Source organism: Protopterus annectens, chromosome 13.part0 (assembly GCF_019279795.1).
Source record: "Protopterus annectens isolate FY-2018-M chromosome 13.part0, PAN1.0, whole genome shotgun sequence".
Lineage (NCBI taxonomy): Eukaryota > Metazoa > Chordata > Ceratodontiformes > Protopteridae > Protopterus > Protopterus annectens.
This window is the reverse complement of record NC_056747.1, coordinates 56,543,069-56,559,741: the sequence shown is the minus strand read 5'-3', so window position 1 is coordinate 56,559,741 and position 16,673 is coordinate 56,543,069. Positions and strand designations below refer to the sequence as shown.

Sequence of the window (16,673 nt, the reverse complement as noted above, 5' to 3'; positions counted from 1 at the left end):
GATATGGATACAGATATAGATATAGATATGGATATGGATACAGATATAGATATGGACATAGCTATAGATATAGATATCGATATAGATATGGATATAGATATATATATATAGATATAGATATGGATACAGATACAGATAAAGATATAGATAGAGATAGAGATAGAGATAGAGATAGAGATATAGATATAGATATTGATATTGATATCGATATAGATACGGATATAGATATAGACATAGACATAGACATAGGCATATACATAAATATAGATACAGATATAGATACAGATATTGATATAGATATGGATATAGATATAGATATATACATATACATAGATATAGATATAGATATGGATACATATATAGATATAGATATAGATATAGATATAGATATAGAAATAGATACAGATATAGACATAGATATAGATATATAGATATATATATATAGATATAGATACAGCTGTAGATATAGATGTAGATACAGATATAGATATAGATACGGATATGGATACTGATACGGATATATATATAGATATAGATATAGATACAGATACATATATTGATATAGATATTGATACAGCTATAGATAATAGATACAGATATAGATATAGATATATATATGGATACAGATATAGATATATATAGTTATAGATATAGATATGGATATAGATATAGATGTAGCTACAGATATAGATACAGATATAGATATAGATATAGATACAGCTATAGATATAGATATACATACAGACATATATATATATATATATATATATATATATGTATATAGATACAGATATAGATAGATATAGATATAGATATAGACATAGATATAGATATAAATACGGATAAAGATATAGATACGGATGTAGATATAGAGATAGATACAGATATAGATATAGATATTGATACAGCTATAGATATAGATACAGATATAGATATAGATATAGATGTAGATATAGATATAGATATGTATATGGATACAGATATAGATATATATAGATATGGCTATAGATATAGACATAGATATAGATATAGATATGGATATGGATATAGATATAGATATAGATGTAGATATAGATATACTAGATCACTTCTTCCCTTTTCTCCAAGCCGCATGATCTTGGAGAACATAACATCTTCTGGAATAAATCAGGATTTTCTAACCTCTGATATTGTCAGGATAAAGAAGCAGAATCAAATCTAAGATCAAATATACGTCCTTTAAACAACTACGGATAAACCTTTAAGTATCCTACATAAAGCTTTCCTTGTAGAGGAAGTCATTGGTGAATGTCAACAATGCTAGTTTTCCATGGCTGAAAACATGAGCAGTATGCAGTATTAAATTTAGTCTAAAATGAGTGATGCTTACAGTCATTGGGATATCAGAAATTATACAATGGAAATGATTTTACATTCAAAAATGTGCCCGGTGATTGTAGAAACCAATCAGTGTGCTCCTTGTAAACTGATTTTCTCTCACAGGAACAAGTTTGATCGGTTGTCTTCCTCTGTGCCACTAAGCAGAGATCTTAAAAAATATTCATAAGTAGTAATCTGCTCTGGTGGTGCAGTGGTTACTGTTGTTGCATGATAGCAAAAGGTTCTCCAGTTCAGTTCTCGTCTGGAGCTCCTTCTGTGCAGAATCTGCACGTCCTCCCTGTGGTTGAATGAGTTTTAAAGAGATGTAGGTAGGTATGTGCCTTCTGTGAAGGTTGGGCGTCGGGCTGGTAACTCAGCACCATAAAAACACCACTACCAATCAATCTACAGACAAATGGTCCGCTGTGGCAACCCCTAACCAGGAAAAGCTGAAAGGCATTGCTAGTAATCTGCTCTGGGGGCAGAGCAATACAGAATATTTCAAAAAAACTCTCAGATTTCAATGCCAGGAGCACCCCTACAAGCCGCTCCAGAGCATATTTCGCAATCTCTTATCTCCCAAAACAACAGCTACTTTGAAGAGCAGATCAAAAGTGTGAGGCAAACATTTGCTCAGACTGTAAAACTCTGCACAAACCATGTAGACTCTCCACAAAAAATACAATAACAGAGAAAAAAGCGGCAGAGATAGCAATGTCCTGTGCAGCCACAGATTATGCATGGTGCATACCTTTTTTGCGCCAGATTACCAGAAACCAGAGGAAGACCACTAAAGTCCTGCACTGATGTTATTTATAAATAGTACAACTTTTCTTCTAAAATAATGGCATTGTATAATAGCAACAATCCACTCCTGTGTGGGTGAATCACAGGATGTATGCCCTGTTGGCTTTGTTTAATCACTCTGTCTTTGTCCATGTAATGTAACCATTCCCAACATGGGTAAATCCTACATGACTGACACCCATTCATGGATTATTACAAAACTATCAACCTATGAAAGTCACATTTCACCTACTTTGTATATCAGATTAGTGTTTTATTTTTATTTTCTTCTGAGCTACCAAAGGCATTTTGTATGAAAGTGCTATATTAGCACTGAACATTTTGCATACATACATACATACGTACATACAAATATTTCAAGCACGGGCATTAATGCCCTTCTAACTTGCCAATATACCAAAACACTTGTTCCCAAAATAAGTGTCCAGGCTGTTCTTAAAAATATCTAAACTAATACTTGCTTTAATGTCATTTGGTAGTCTGTACCATGCATCAGCTACTCTATCAGAGAACCAACTAATACACTTCTCATTCCTATAGAATCTTCTACATAGGATGTCTGATGATTCTCTTAATACATTTTGATAACCCCAAATATTCACAGAGGTGGTTGTCTCCAAATGCCCTATATACTTCTATAAGATCTCTTCTTAGATATCTATAAGAGACACTATACAAGTTCAGATATTTTAGTCATTTTCATAATAACTTAAATTTTCACATCCATGGATGGCTTTGGTATATATCTGCTGTACTCTTTCCGGTGTACTCATGCTTGTTTTCTTATAAAGTTTCCATATTGTTATTCCATACTCAAGTTTGTGTCTAATGTAACTAAAAAAATCATTTCTGATTTCCTAGACTTTATACATCTTTCTATACAACCACGAAAATACTGCAAACGTTCCACCGGAAATCAAACAAATAAGTCCACAAAGGTAGAACTGGAAGGCGGACTATAAAGCTCCCAGACTGCTTATATAAATGTTCTCAGTATATCATGAATCTAGTAAATTTAAACACTCCCAGACATAAGTAGATTAAACTTTTTTATTAGTGAAAAACCAAATGAAATGAACGTTCAACATATACGTTTTTGTTTTAAACAACTTCATCAGATGTGGGCTCAAATAAATTAACACAATATTTAAACTGATTCATATTCCACAAGAACCAATCAATTCATTCTATTTGGCATATTTGATTGACATTCAGAGGATCTCATTAAATAAAGTGCTTCTTGAAAAGACTACTTCATGTGAATAAAACCATTAAATGAGTAATGGTTGTTCCCTGACCATAAATTTATGTTTAATTTAAAACTTAAAACTTTAATAAACACTTTAATAAAGACTTCAATAAAAACCTTTGTAAATATCATAAAAATATATTTAAAAATGTGTGTATATTTATTTTCCTTATAGGAAGACATCATGTAGGGATTAGCACCATCTTCCGACCATGTGTTACTATGACACTTTAACAGAACCTTTTTGTAGCCCTTTCTTTGGAAATACTTTATCTAAAATTTCTGTCTCGGTTTCCATTATTAACATAATAGTCTAATGTATGTAATAAAATAACACAGATTTAAAAACAAAGACTGTCTAAAATATTACAAAGATGTTATACATAAAACAATGAAAGTGAGCATTTAGATTTTATTTTTTAAAACAGCTTTACAATTTATTCATTATAGAGCAGCTACTAAAACCAAATTTTTCATTTGGAACATATTTGTACTTTTTGTACCTGTTGGACATTGATTTTAAAATAATGCATCATGCTGCTATAACTTGGCCGCCCTAAGTTTGAGGAGCAGAGTAATAGAAATACATTCATTTAACCCATGCCATTTATTAGCTTGTAAGGTCTCCTGCCACCAGAGCTCTCTGTATTCTATTTTTTCCTCCCATAAACCTCCTCTAACATCATTTTTCACCTTCTCTAACACAAAAAATAAAAAGTGAGCATCATTGCATTCCTGTTTATGTTTATAAAGGGCCTTGGTCTCCTTTCTATTTTGTATATCATACACATGTTCATATATTCTTCTTCTCAATCTCCGTTCGGTCTTCCCTATATAAAATGACCTCATATTTTGCCAGGTAAACTAGACCAAGACTCTCACAATTACTGAATTAGTTTCCCTCTATAACCATTTCCTGCTTTCCAAGAAAATAGTTTCCTTGTTTGCAATGTAACACTCTGCGTACAATGCCCGCATTTAAAAGTTCCATTTCTTCGTTTTCTGTTTCCACAGTTCAATACTTTGTTCTTTTCTAATACGTTTTTAATACTCAAGGAATTTTTATATACCACTTTCAATTTTTCTTTAGTTATTTTTTCTAAATCTGTAATAGATATAAATCTGTCCCATTCCTTGTCTAGAATGTTTCTAATTAGAGCAGCACTTGCATTATATTCAATTACTAAAGCTCTGTTAAACTTCTCATCTGGTTTACCCTGTCTATTGTTTTCTTTGTTAGTACCCAAAAAGTCTTCAATTTTGAATCTATATATTTAGCCAGGGGTAAGGTTTTTGATCCCTCCGCTGACACAGTGGGCCTCAAGTACCCTGGTAGATATTCAAGTATTTCAAAAAATGAAATTAACATAGCTTATCGTAGAATCAATATGGCATTAGAGGGGTTAGTGATGGATGGTCTAATAGACAACAAGACACATGAGTACTTGAGTGTGGAGAAACCAAAGATACCAACTATATTTGGTATACCTAAAATACATAAAAATAGAATTGATCCACCCTTAAGGCCCATTGTGTCAGCGGAGGGATCAAAAGCCTTACCCCTGGCTAAATATATAGATTCAAAATTGAAGACCTTTTGGTTAAGGAGAAAAAATATACTTAGAGATTCCTGGGATTTTCTTAGAAGTGTAACGCAAGATTTATACAAGGATGACATGAAGTTTCTAACTATTGACGTAATAGATTTATTTCCAAGTATCCCACATGAAGAAGGTATGGCATTATTGGAGGAATTAATATTTGAAGACAAAATCTTGACACACAATGAATGCATAGTAATTTTACAATTAATTGACTTAGTCTTGAAACATAACTTCCTCTACTTTAAGGGTGAATACTTACATCAAATAAAAGGTGTAGCCATGGGTGCAGCATGTGCATCAACATATGTGAATATAGTTTTGGCAAAATGGGAAAAGAAGCATGTGTTTAGTTCCATTTACAGCAATAAATGGCTGTTATATAAAAGATTTCTGGATGACATCTGTATTTTTTGGGGGTATCTGAAGATGATGCCCCTGAATTTATGAAATTGTTAAACAACAGTACTAGTTTTTTTTTTAAATTTACACACAAAATAAAAAAGGAAAGGTAGATTACTTAGATGTAGTGATTTACAAGAAAGATAACAAATTTAATTCTAAGGTACACAGGAAAAACACATACTCGAATTCCTATCTACACTACAATACTGCTCACCCAATGCACCAAAAGAGAAACTTGGTTAGGGAACAGTATATTAGGTCATCCTAATTCATTTAATTTCATTTTTTGAAATACTTGAATATCTACCAGGGTACTTGAGGCCCACTGTGTCAGCGGAGGGATCAAAAACCTTACCCCTGGCTAAATATATAGATTCAAAATTGAAGACTTTTTGGGTACTAACAAAGAAAACAATAGACAGGGTAAACCAGATGAGAAGTTTAACAGAGCTTTAGTAATTGAATATAATGCAAGTGCTGCTCTAATTAGAAACAATCTAGACAAAGAATGGGACAGATTTATATCTATTGCAGATTTAGAAAAAATAACTAAAGAAAAATTGAAAGTGGTATATAAAAATTCCTTGAGTATTAAAAACGTATTAGAAAAGAACAAAGTATTGAACTGTGGAAACAGAAAACGAAGAAATGGAACTTTTAAATGCGGGCATTGTACGCAGAGTGTTACATTGCAAACAAGGAAACTATTTTCTTGGAAAGCAGGAAATGGTTATATAGGGAAACGAATTCAGTAATTGTGAGAGTCTTGGTCTAGTTTACCTGGCAAAATGTGAGGTCATTTTATATAGGGAAGACCGAACGGAGATTGAGAAGAAGAATATATGAACATGTGTACGATATACAAAATAGAAAGGAGACCAAGGCCCTTTATAAACATAAACAGGAATGCAATGATGCTCACTTTTTATTTTTTGTGTTAGAGAAGGTGAAAAATGATGTTAGAGGAGGTTTATGGGAGGAAAAAATAGAATACAGAGAGCTCTGGTGGCAGGAGACCTTACAAGCTAATAAATGGCCTGGGTTAAATTAATGTATTTCTATTACTCTGCTCCTCAAACTTAGGGCGGCCAAGTTATAGCAGCATTATGCATTATTTTAAAATCAATGTCCAACAGGTACAAAAAGTACAAATATGTTCCAAATGAAAAATTTGGTTTTAATGGATGCTCTATAATGAATACATTGTAAAGCTGTTTTAAAAAATAAAATCTAAATACTCACTTTCATTGTTTTATGTATAACATCTTTGTAATATTTTAGACAGTCTTTGTTTTTAAATCTGTGTTATTTTATTACATACATTAGACTATTATGTTAATAATGGAAACCGAGACAGAAATTTTAGATAAAGTATTTCCAAAGAAAGGGCTACAAAAAGGTTCTGTTAAAGTGTCATAGTAACACATGGTCGGAAGATGGTGCTAATCCCTACATGATGTCTTCCTATCAGGAAAATAAATATACACACATTTTTAAATATATTTTTATGATATTTACAAAGGTTTTTATTGAAGTCTTTATTAAAGTGTTTATTAAAGTTTTAAGTTTTAAATTAAACATAAATTTATGGTCAGGGAACAACCATTACTCATTTAATGGTTTTATTCACATGAATTAGTCTTTTCAAGAAGAAGCACTTTATTTAATGAGATCGTCTGAATGTCAATCAAATATGCTAAATAGAATGAATTGATTGAGTCTTGTGGAATTTGAATCAGTTTAAATATTGTGTTAATTTATTTGAGCCAACATCTGACAAAGTTGTTTAAAATGAAAACGTATGTGTTGAACGTTCATGTCGTTTGGTTTTTCACTAATAAAAGAGTTTCATCTACTTATGACTGGGAGTGTTTAAATTTATTAGATTTGTGATGTACTGAGAACATTTATATAAGCAGTCTGGGTGCTTTATAGTACACCTTCAGGTTCTATCTTTCTATACAACTTATAATTCTATAACTATCGTTGATATGATCAAAAAACGCATAGCCGGATCTATCAATATACCCAGGTCCTTAAATGAGCTTATAGTTTCAGTTTCTGTGTGCTGTATTGCATATTTATCTTTCAAGTTATGTCTCCCAAATCTCATATGCTTAGTTTTTGATGTATTTATCAGCATGTTATTCTGCTGTGCCCAAAAGGTCAATTTAGTCAAGTTCTTTTGTAGACATGCCCTATCTGTAACACACATAATCAGTTTACCCAGTTTCAGCTTATCTGCATATAGACTGTAGAACACCTCAGATAGAAAAGTTAAATCTGAAAGATACAATCTAAACAAGTACAGACCTAGGACAGAGTCTCATGGGACACTCTGACTGTAACCAAGGATTTCACTTGTCCAGTTGCTGTATGAGGCATGCCATATCCTATTTGTAAGCCATGCAGCTATCCATCTTATCAAGAGTACATCGGTACCTAGTTGTACTAATTTAGTGATCAGTGTTTGGTGTATGACCTTGTCAAAATATATCATCATGTTGCATTTTCCTAACCTACTAAGATGGAGACTGCTATGACATCACAGTATTCTGTTGTCAGGACAGTGTGATGTAGCTGTATATGACTGACATATATTACCATTTATGTTAGACAGTCAGAAAAACCTAGAAAGAAGATCATCTTTAATTTCCAAGTAATAAAAAATGATGAGAAGAAAAGTGGAACTACTGCTGGTAATGCAGGTAACCAGCCCAAGGTTAAAGTAGTTCTCTTCCCATCCACACTCTCAGTGATTTGTTCAGACTTCCCAGGTGATGTAGGGATGTAAGCTACTGTTGGATATTTTTCTCTTCATGGGGGACAACCAAAGATTATGCAGTCCTGTCCCTTGTGGAGGCTAAAGGATGAGATGTCTGGGACAATTTTTCAGTAAAATGCTAAGACGTACATGGACATTTGTCCTTATTTTGTGTACCTCACCTGACTTTATTGAACACTGGTTTACCCAACTTGTCTTAGATGAACACTGGTATATCATAAATTAAATTTGTCATGGATCTATAGCAACTCCTCTTGTCTGCCTTGGATGGCTCAATTTAATCTCATCATATTCCCTAGCAGGTTATTTAGACATCTGGTTAAGAATCAGTGTAATAAAACTACTATAGGGACAGAGTGATAGAGATGGGAAAAAACTGCCCTGGAAAGCAGAGCACAAGGACATATGTCCAGTGGGGGGGCAATGATATAAATAAATACTTTCACTGTAATGCAGATTGATAGGGACCATTATTGTTTTGTTAAATATTTTGTTTGAGACATCAGTAGCTGCTTAGGAATATAATTCTAAAACATCCCAGGTAAACTAAAACTGCATTTAGATATTATTATTATTATTATTATTATTATTATTATTATTATTATTATTATTATTATTAATAGCTTTTCTAAGGTGTCTCAGATTTTTATTTTAGTCTAATATCCCAGAATTCTGCAGTTAGCTACTGCCGAGCTTTACAATACTAAGTCAACATCTAATATGGCTATCAGTGGATGATATTCTGCCTAAAACTCCATGTGTCATCTATTTTCCAAGTCTGCACCTTAAATCTGATTTCACTAGAAAAGTAAATATTTAAAACATTTATATAGTTTCTTTTTAAAAGTATGCTCAGTGTTAAAGCAGGATGTTAGTCATCATTTTATGTCTGAGAACAATCCCCCACAACCCATTAGGGGGCACCACTTTACTTAATATAACCAATTTTATAGTCACTTAATCTTGGAGGGATTATTAACTGAGCAGTTTTTAGTTTCCTCATTGGAATGAGCTCTGATTATCAGGTCTCCATGAAGCAGGATGCAGTGAATCAGATAAATGCCGTTTTTAACTAAAAAATGCTGAAGTGCCAAGGAATTTGAACACAGCAGTTGCCGTGCAGCTGCATTTACTGCAGTTGCCGTGCAGCTGCATTTACTGCAGTTGCCGTGCAGCTGCATTTACTGCAGTTGCCATGCAGCTGCATTTACTGCAGTTGCCATGCAGCTGCATTTACTGCATTGCTGTACAGCTGCATTTACTGCATTGCTGTACAGCTACTGTTCTACTCATAGGATAACAGCTATTAGGCTAATGGTCCTAGCACCTTTTTAAGCATAGCCAATCAATACCATGGTCTAGAATGGCTTTGGTATATGCCTGTGCCTTAGGGTGCCTGCCCCTGTCCATAAGGGCCACAGGCAACAAGCCAGGAGTGAATTTGTCATTTCCCATCCGTTGGTCCAAATTGCATTTGAATAGGCTTAGGGGAGAGCTCTGTTTCACATGAGTGATGAATCTGTTCCAGAGAAGGGATAATCTCTGAGACACTACCTGTTCATAGGTTCATAGGTTCATAGGTTCATACTAGGCTATCTGCCCGAGGGCATTTACAAGCCTAGCCCATCGTTTTGTGGCTTAGGCCACCCCTTTAGTATGGGGAACTATACCCATTATTTTTCTGTGCCTCTGTCGAGCAGTGACACTGAGGTAATCCCTGGGGTATATCTGCGATCTCCCATCCATTGGTCAAGATTTCTCTTGAACAAGGCCAGCGGTGCTCTGCCTCACATGTATTTTGTTCCACAGCATAGGGAGTCTTTGGGTGATGAATCTATCCCTCCAGCACGTCCTATTAATAGCCGTGTCAAGGTTTAAGTCTCTGTGGCTCTGATGGATCTAGATTTTTGAGGTGAAGCATATTCATCAAATCTGGGTTTGACATGGCCTTGTATGTTAGGCAAAGGTCACCTCTGAGCAATGATGGCGACTGAATAGAGCTGGAGTTCTTTCAGTCGGGCAGCATAGGACAGATTTTTGAGACCCTTTATCCTTTTGGTGAGGAACTTTGTGGCCTCTCCAGCTGCTGCAAGTGTCGGGTCAGATACATTCGAATGGGGCATTGTACTCAATCATTGGTCTGATGAGTGATGAGTAAAGGGAGACTATGACCTCCCTTGATCTAGATGAGAATCCCTTCATGATAAGGTGGGCAATGTAGAAGGTCTTCCTAACTACTTTAGCTACATGGGTGTCGAATGACAGACTACTATCAACCTGGGTCCCCAGGTCCCTGATAACTTCTTCTGTGCTCAGTGGATTGCCACCTATTTGGTAGCTAGGGTAACCTTGTTTTTCCCGAAGGGTATGACTATGCATTTTGGCATTTAACTTTAGGCCGTGGCTCTGGCACCAGTTATCCGTTTCTGTGAGACCCTTCTGAAGGATATCTGTGTCAGATGTGTTTTCTACTAAGTTTGCAGTCATCTGCAAACTTTGTCAGCCATAACCCTCCTGTGTTTGAAAGTAGATGCCAAACAAGAGTGGGCCCAGGACTGAGCCCTGTGGGACACCACTTGTGACAGGCTTTGAGTCTGACATGGCGCCAGCAGCTCTGACCCTGTGGGTTCTGTCACTCAGCCAGTTTGCAACCCATCTTGTGATGTATGGGTTGACATTTAAGCTGATGAGTTTTTCAATGATACCCGAATGGGGTATTGTATCGAAGGCCTTAGCCAGATCGAGGTAGGCTGTATGGACTGCCTTTCCCTCATCAATGGCTTTGGTGACTGTTTGAAAAAGTCAACCAAGTTTAAAAGGCATGATCTGCCTTTGACAAAGCCAAACTGGGTTGGATCCAAAGTCTGCAAATTCCCTATGTCTTTATTTATGAGGTCCATTATGATCCTCTCCATGGCTTTGCAGATAAGGCTTGTCAAGCTAATGGGCGTGGAGGCATTTGTGAAGTGGTACCACAGTTGCAGTATCCAGAGGTAAGACTTTGATTAAACAGCTGTCCTAGCTGTGGGTTTAATTCCTCATTGAGTTCATGGAGCACACAGCCGGGGACACCATCAGGTCCCATGGATGCTGTGTTTTTGCTTTGGAGAGCAGTTCTCACTTGGGCTGGAGATGTTTGGGGGCTGCAATCGTTTGGTATAGATATCTCTCCTTTTGGGGTTTGCACTGAACCTGTCAGCCAGTATGTTGGCAATGTCTGTAGGATCAGTAATCTTCACATCATTTTGAACTAGCTCTGAGCATATCTGGGAGTTTCCTCCCAGGTTTCTAGCTAAAGAAGGCCTTATGATTGTCTTTTGAGTCTTTAGCTATTTTTCTCTCGAAATTTGCTTTGGATGATTTTATGAGAGCTCTTAGTTTTTACTTATAGTGATCAAGGGTGTCTTACCTTTTAAGGATTTTGCTCTATCTTGTAGTAGCTTCCTCCTTTTGTTGTAGAGTTTGTTTATGGCTGGGGTCCACCAGACTGGATGCTTGCCTTTGGTACAAAGAGTCTTTGTTTTGCTTGGGATTGCCTTATCCATGCAGTCCTGCAGGTGCTGGTAGAAGGCATTTGTAAGTGATTCAGAGTACTGTTTTCGGGGCCTTAAAGGAGACCACACTAGTCTTTAGAAGTGTGAAGTCGGTTTTTGAGAAGTTCTTTACTGTGGTCTTTTTTATTTCAGGTGGGGGTGGGATGAGGACCTCCAGCGAGATTAGTTTGTGGTCTGATCTCACCAGTGAGGGGTACACCTCCGGTGTTGAACATTGTGCTCCCATGTTCGTGTTCCCTCAACATGTTTTGTGTATGTCACAGACAACGTTGAGCTCTTTAGGTAATTCTTGTGCTGCTTTTTTTTTTGAATATGTAGCAGATCAGTCATGGCTGGATCAGATAATGTCTTGTAGGTTAGGCATAGATCACCTCTCATTAGTCTGTAGGAGTCTGAGTACAGGGTCAGGGCTTTCAGTTAGCCTGATTTTCATGTATTGTTTACACCCTGTATTCTTTTACTGAGGAACTTCTGTGGCCACTCCAGCTGTTGCAAATGCCTGGTCAGGTACATGCCAAAGGCTGCATTGTACTCAATTACTAGTCTAATGAGGGACTACTAACCTATGAACCTATGAACGAGTATAACAGGGCTATGATTTCCTTAGATCTGGTAGCCCTTACTTATGTGTTGTGCCATATAGAAGGATTTCTACATCTTTGGGAGATTCAATGATTGTACCCATCTTGCAGTAATCAGCAAATTTGGTCAGCAAAACACTCAGTACATTTGCTGTGACTTCAAAAAGTCCCTGTGGGACACCACTAATAATAGGCCTCTTGGTAGAGGCAGAATCCCCCACTCCAACTTCATGTGTCCTATCTGTGAGCCATTTAGCTGTCCATCGGGTGACATAAGAATTTATGTCTAAATCTGTGAGTTTATCTATAATACCAGAGTGAGGTATTGTATCAAATGCCTTTGCCGGGTCAAGGTAGGCAGTATGCACTGTTTGGCCCTCATCCTTGATCAAGAAGTCCACCAGGTTTAGTAGACATGACCTGCCCTTCATGAAGCCGAGCTAGGATGGGTCCAGTGTTTGGAGACTTCCTGTCTTTATATATTAGATCCATGATAATTATTTCCATGGCCTTGCATATAAGGCTAGTGATGGGTCCATTGTTTGAAGATTTCCTATATCTTTCCATTGCCTTGCATATAAGACTAGTGAAACCTACAGGTCTGTAGTTCCCTGGGTCTCTTAATGGTCCTCCTTTATACAGAGGGATGACTGTTGCTGTCCACCACTCCATAAAGCCAGTCTGGAGACTGTGGTTAAATAAAGGTCCTAATGGGCCTGATAGGTCCTGTTTCAAGCTATTTAAGAGGCATCCTGGGATATTTTCTGGAATGATCAAAGCTGTCTTTTTAGCTGTGAAGGGTGTGGTGAGAACTTGTTCTTTAGAGATAGTTGGTGAAGAAATGGTAGAGGCTATTTCCTGGAGGGAAACTGGGGATGATGGGGGGGGGGGGGGTTGTGTGTGAAATGGGAGCTAAATTTATTATCCAGCAAATTTTCTATATCCCCCTGTTAGTTCGGTACACTGTTGGGTGTTCCCTTTAAGGTTGCATACATAACTGAAAAATACCTTATGGTTATCCTTAGCCTGGGAGGTGATTTTTGCGTCCAAGCTTGCTTCAGAGCACTTGATTAGTCTCCTGACTTGGTTGTTGAGACTGATGGGGGAGTTTTTTGTCTTTTGTGTGTAGCCCTATTTTAGGACAGCATTTTCTTTTTTCTTTTGTTGTACAAACTATTTATACTGAGGGTCCACCAAGAGGGCTTGTTTTTGGAGTTTGCCGTAAGGTTATTTTGGTACTGCTGTTTCTATGCAGTTATTTACATGCTTGTGCAGGGTTTCTGTAAACACTTCTGCATGGACCACCATATTCTTTGAGTCTTGGGGGCTGGGAATTTAGTTACGCCTTCACTTAGTAGGAGGTAGTTAGCCCTGGAAAAGTTCTTAAAGGTTCTTGGGTTTGCTGGGAGTTCAGCCTTTATATTTATTTGAAGGGTTACCACTTTGTGATCTGATCTAATCAGAGAGGATATTACATGGAGGTAGGGGGGGGGTGCAATGTTCCATCATGTTTGCAAGTACCAGATCCAGGATGTTTGCACCTCTAGTAGGCATGCAGACTTTCTGTCCCAGGGTGTTTGCATTGACAAGAGCCAGGAATCTTTAAGCCTGCAAGTTAGTGGTTGTGTATGTCTCCCAGTTTATGGTGGGGGAGTTGAAATCACCCATGAATATGGTGTTAGGCTGAATTGTGAGTGACTCCAGTACATTCAATGATGTGATATGGTTATCCTGGGTCATAGACAGGGACCTATAGCTATCATGGATATGGTATTGGACTTGGCCAAGGTTAGTTGGACATGGGGTAGCTGGCATGTCATATTGTTTGACCAATCTTGAGGTGTGGTTACTTTTTATGCAGATTGGTACACCTCCACCTCTTGTCCCTTCTTGTTCAGTACCTGGTCTAAATGTGGGGAAAGCATTGCAGCCTCATACTGCTAGGGTGCTTTCCATGGCTTTAAACCATGACTCAGTAACTGCACAGATGGCAGCCTCTCCAGGATAAGGAGCACTTCCAGGGTGTGGAGATTCTTGTTGAGATTCCTAACATTGAGCAGTAACACCTTTACTTTATCTTACATAGAATTTACTATGTTGGAAGGCTTATCAGATTGGCATTACCTAAAAAAGGGACTGTAGGAGTGGGTAATGTTTTAGCCAATATTTGAAAGCCTAGTGGGGACATGTGCAGACTATCCATGGCAAAGCAGTGTGGTTTGTTGATCATGTTCTCCCAATCTGACAAACACTGGACCCCAATAGATTGACACCAGTAACTAAAACAATTGTTAAAGTCAGTCATCTTCTGTTTATATCGTGGTATCATCCTTGGAAAAGGTAGAACACTGTGTACTTAAGTAATCCTTAAAGATACCCAGCAGAGTTACAGTTCAGTGAGGAATCAACCCATTCAGCAAAACTGGTCAGGAATTCAACCTGATGAAGAAATTGAATGTAAGCATTCTTTGCAGGTAGCAAGCCCTCCTGTACCCTTATTTGAGTAGCAAGCCCCCCCCCCCCCACACACACACACACCCAATTAACTTATTTATATAAGCTGCTTAGTCACACCAACAGCAGAGAAGGACAATCTGTGAAAAAGGAACAGATCTCTTCTGGTAGATGCATATTTAGAAACCACGCCAGCAGTGATGTCCTCTGGAAAACGGCGGTCCGAAAACTTGGCAATGATGAGCTGAATTTGACTAGTGGGAAGCTCATCCGTTCTCATTCTATGCAACACAGTAATGCCATTTGTATATGGTGCGCAGCTACATAACTCCCACTTCATTTTAAATTGCAGGCTCTGTAACCACCAGTTTAATAATATTTGTCTAGGACTGTTCATTTCAAAAAAGCTTAAGTGAGTAGTAGGTTTAAGCTGCATGAAGCTCATGGTCTGGGAAATTTCCTTTTAATGCACTTTTGCCTGTGTGTCTCATTAATTCCAAGATACCAGATATCCTATAAGGATTACATAAATACAGAAAATAAGCAATCTAAACCCATAATAAAAGTATATATCCCTTTCTTACTATAACTTTAGTTGGTATGCATTTCCTTTATGTAATAGTCACTGAAGAAATGCATAAATGCTGTCAGCAGTGGCCCTCTTTAATAATCACTCAGTAAATATTATTAAATGAACTGCATAGCCTGTTTTACTGACATCTTTTCAAATTGATTTATACTAAGTGAGAATTTTATGGTATCAAATACACAAATCTGAATTTTTTTGTCTATGTAATGTGTCTATTTTAAGGGTAAGAAAAGAGAAAAATAAGAACATAGGACACATTTTACTGAAGACTAAAACTTGTTCAGATGTGGACAGGAGAGAGAAAATGATGAAATATGGGCTTAGTTCATCTCTTGCTAGATATTTGGCATATAATGTACACCTTACCCTGCTGCTTCCAAACAGACAATAATGGTGTCTCTGTTCAACAGCAGTAAATAAACTCTGACTGAGGAGGTTAAACAAGACAGTTTTGGGGAGGGTATTCTATTTGAACAACTTAGGCTCCTATATTATCCATAGAGGCGCACAGACACGCACACACACTCATTCCCGCACAAACATATAGGCACACACACACACACACACACACACACACACACACACACACACACACACACACACACACACACACACGTATAACCGTATACATACAAACACACACGTAGGCAGAACACACACATACACACACACACTCACGCATAGTACAGTCTTTATAAATCATTTGCACGCGCACACACACACACACACACACACACACACACACACACACACACGTATAACCGTATACATACAAACACACACGTAGGCAGAACACACGCACACACACGCATAGTACAGTCTTTATAAATCATTTGCACGCGCACACACACACACACACACACACACACACACACACACACACACACACACACGCACCATCTAAGATAAGCATCCAAATTATCATTTCTAGCACACGCTGTGAAAACTAAGAATGTTTAATACCTTTCAGACTGCAATTGATCTCATTTTAATTCTGTTTAGAAATGGACAAGTAGGGTAGTCTTCAAATGTAGTGACTGTACTTCCTCTTTGTCAAAAGAAAGCTAACAACTCAGGTTTGTGTCACCTGTTGCTAATGACAACAAGCAACTTTGTTAGCCTGAGGAATACATTCAGTAATGTACATCAGGAAAAGCATTTTCTACATTGTAAAAGTCTGAGAGCACCTTTTGTTTAGCTTTTTTAGCCTTTGCTGTGTCCCGCCTTGACAATAGATACAAAATATCTGGTGTGTGCAGCATTAGTTTCATTATGTAACATTGTGTCAC

The 16,673-nt window shown here is 37.1% G+C and overlaps 1 protein-coding gene across 1 annotated transcript in view; it reads left to right on the top strand.

Annotated features, from left to right (window-relative positions):
* The window catches only part of LOC122787830 (solute carrier family 12 member 2-like), a 1,020,929-nt gene that overhangs the window by 467,586 nt on the left and 536,670 nt on the right, over positions 1–16,673 (top strand). The gene's annotated exons all lie outside the window — the stretch shown is intronic.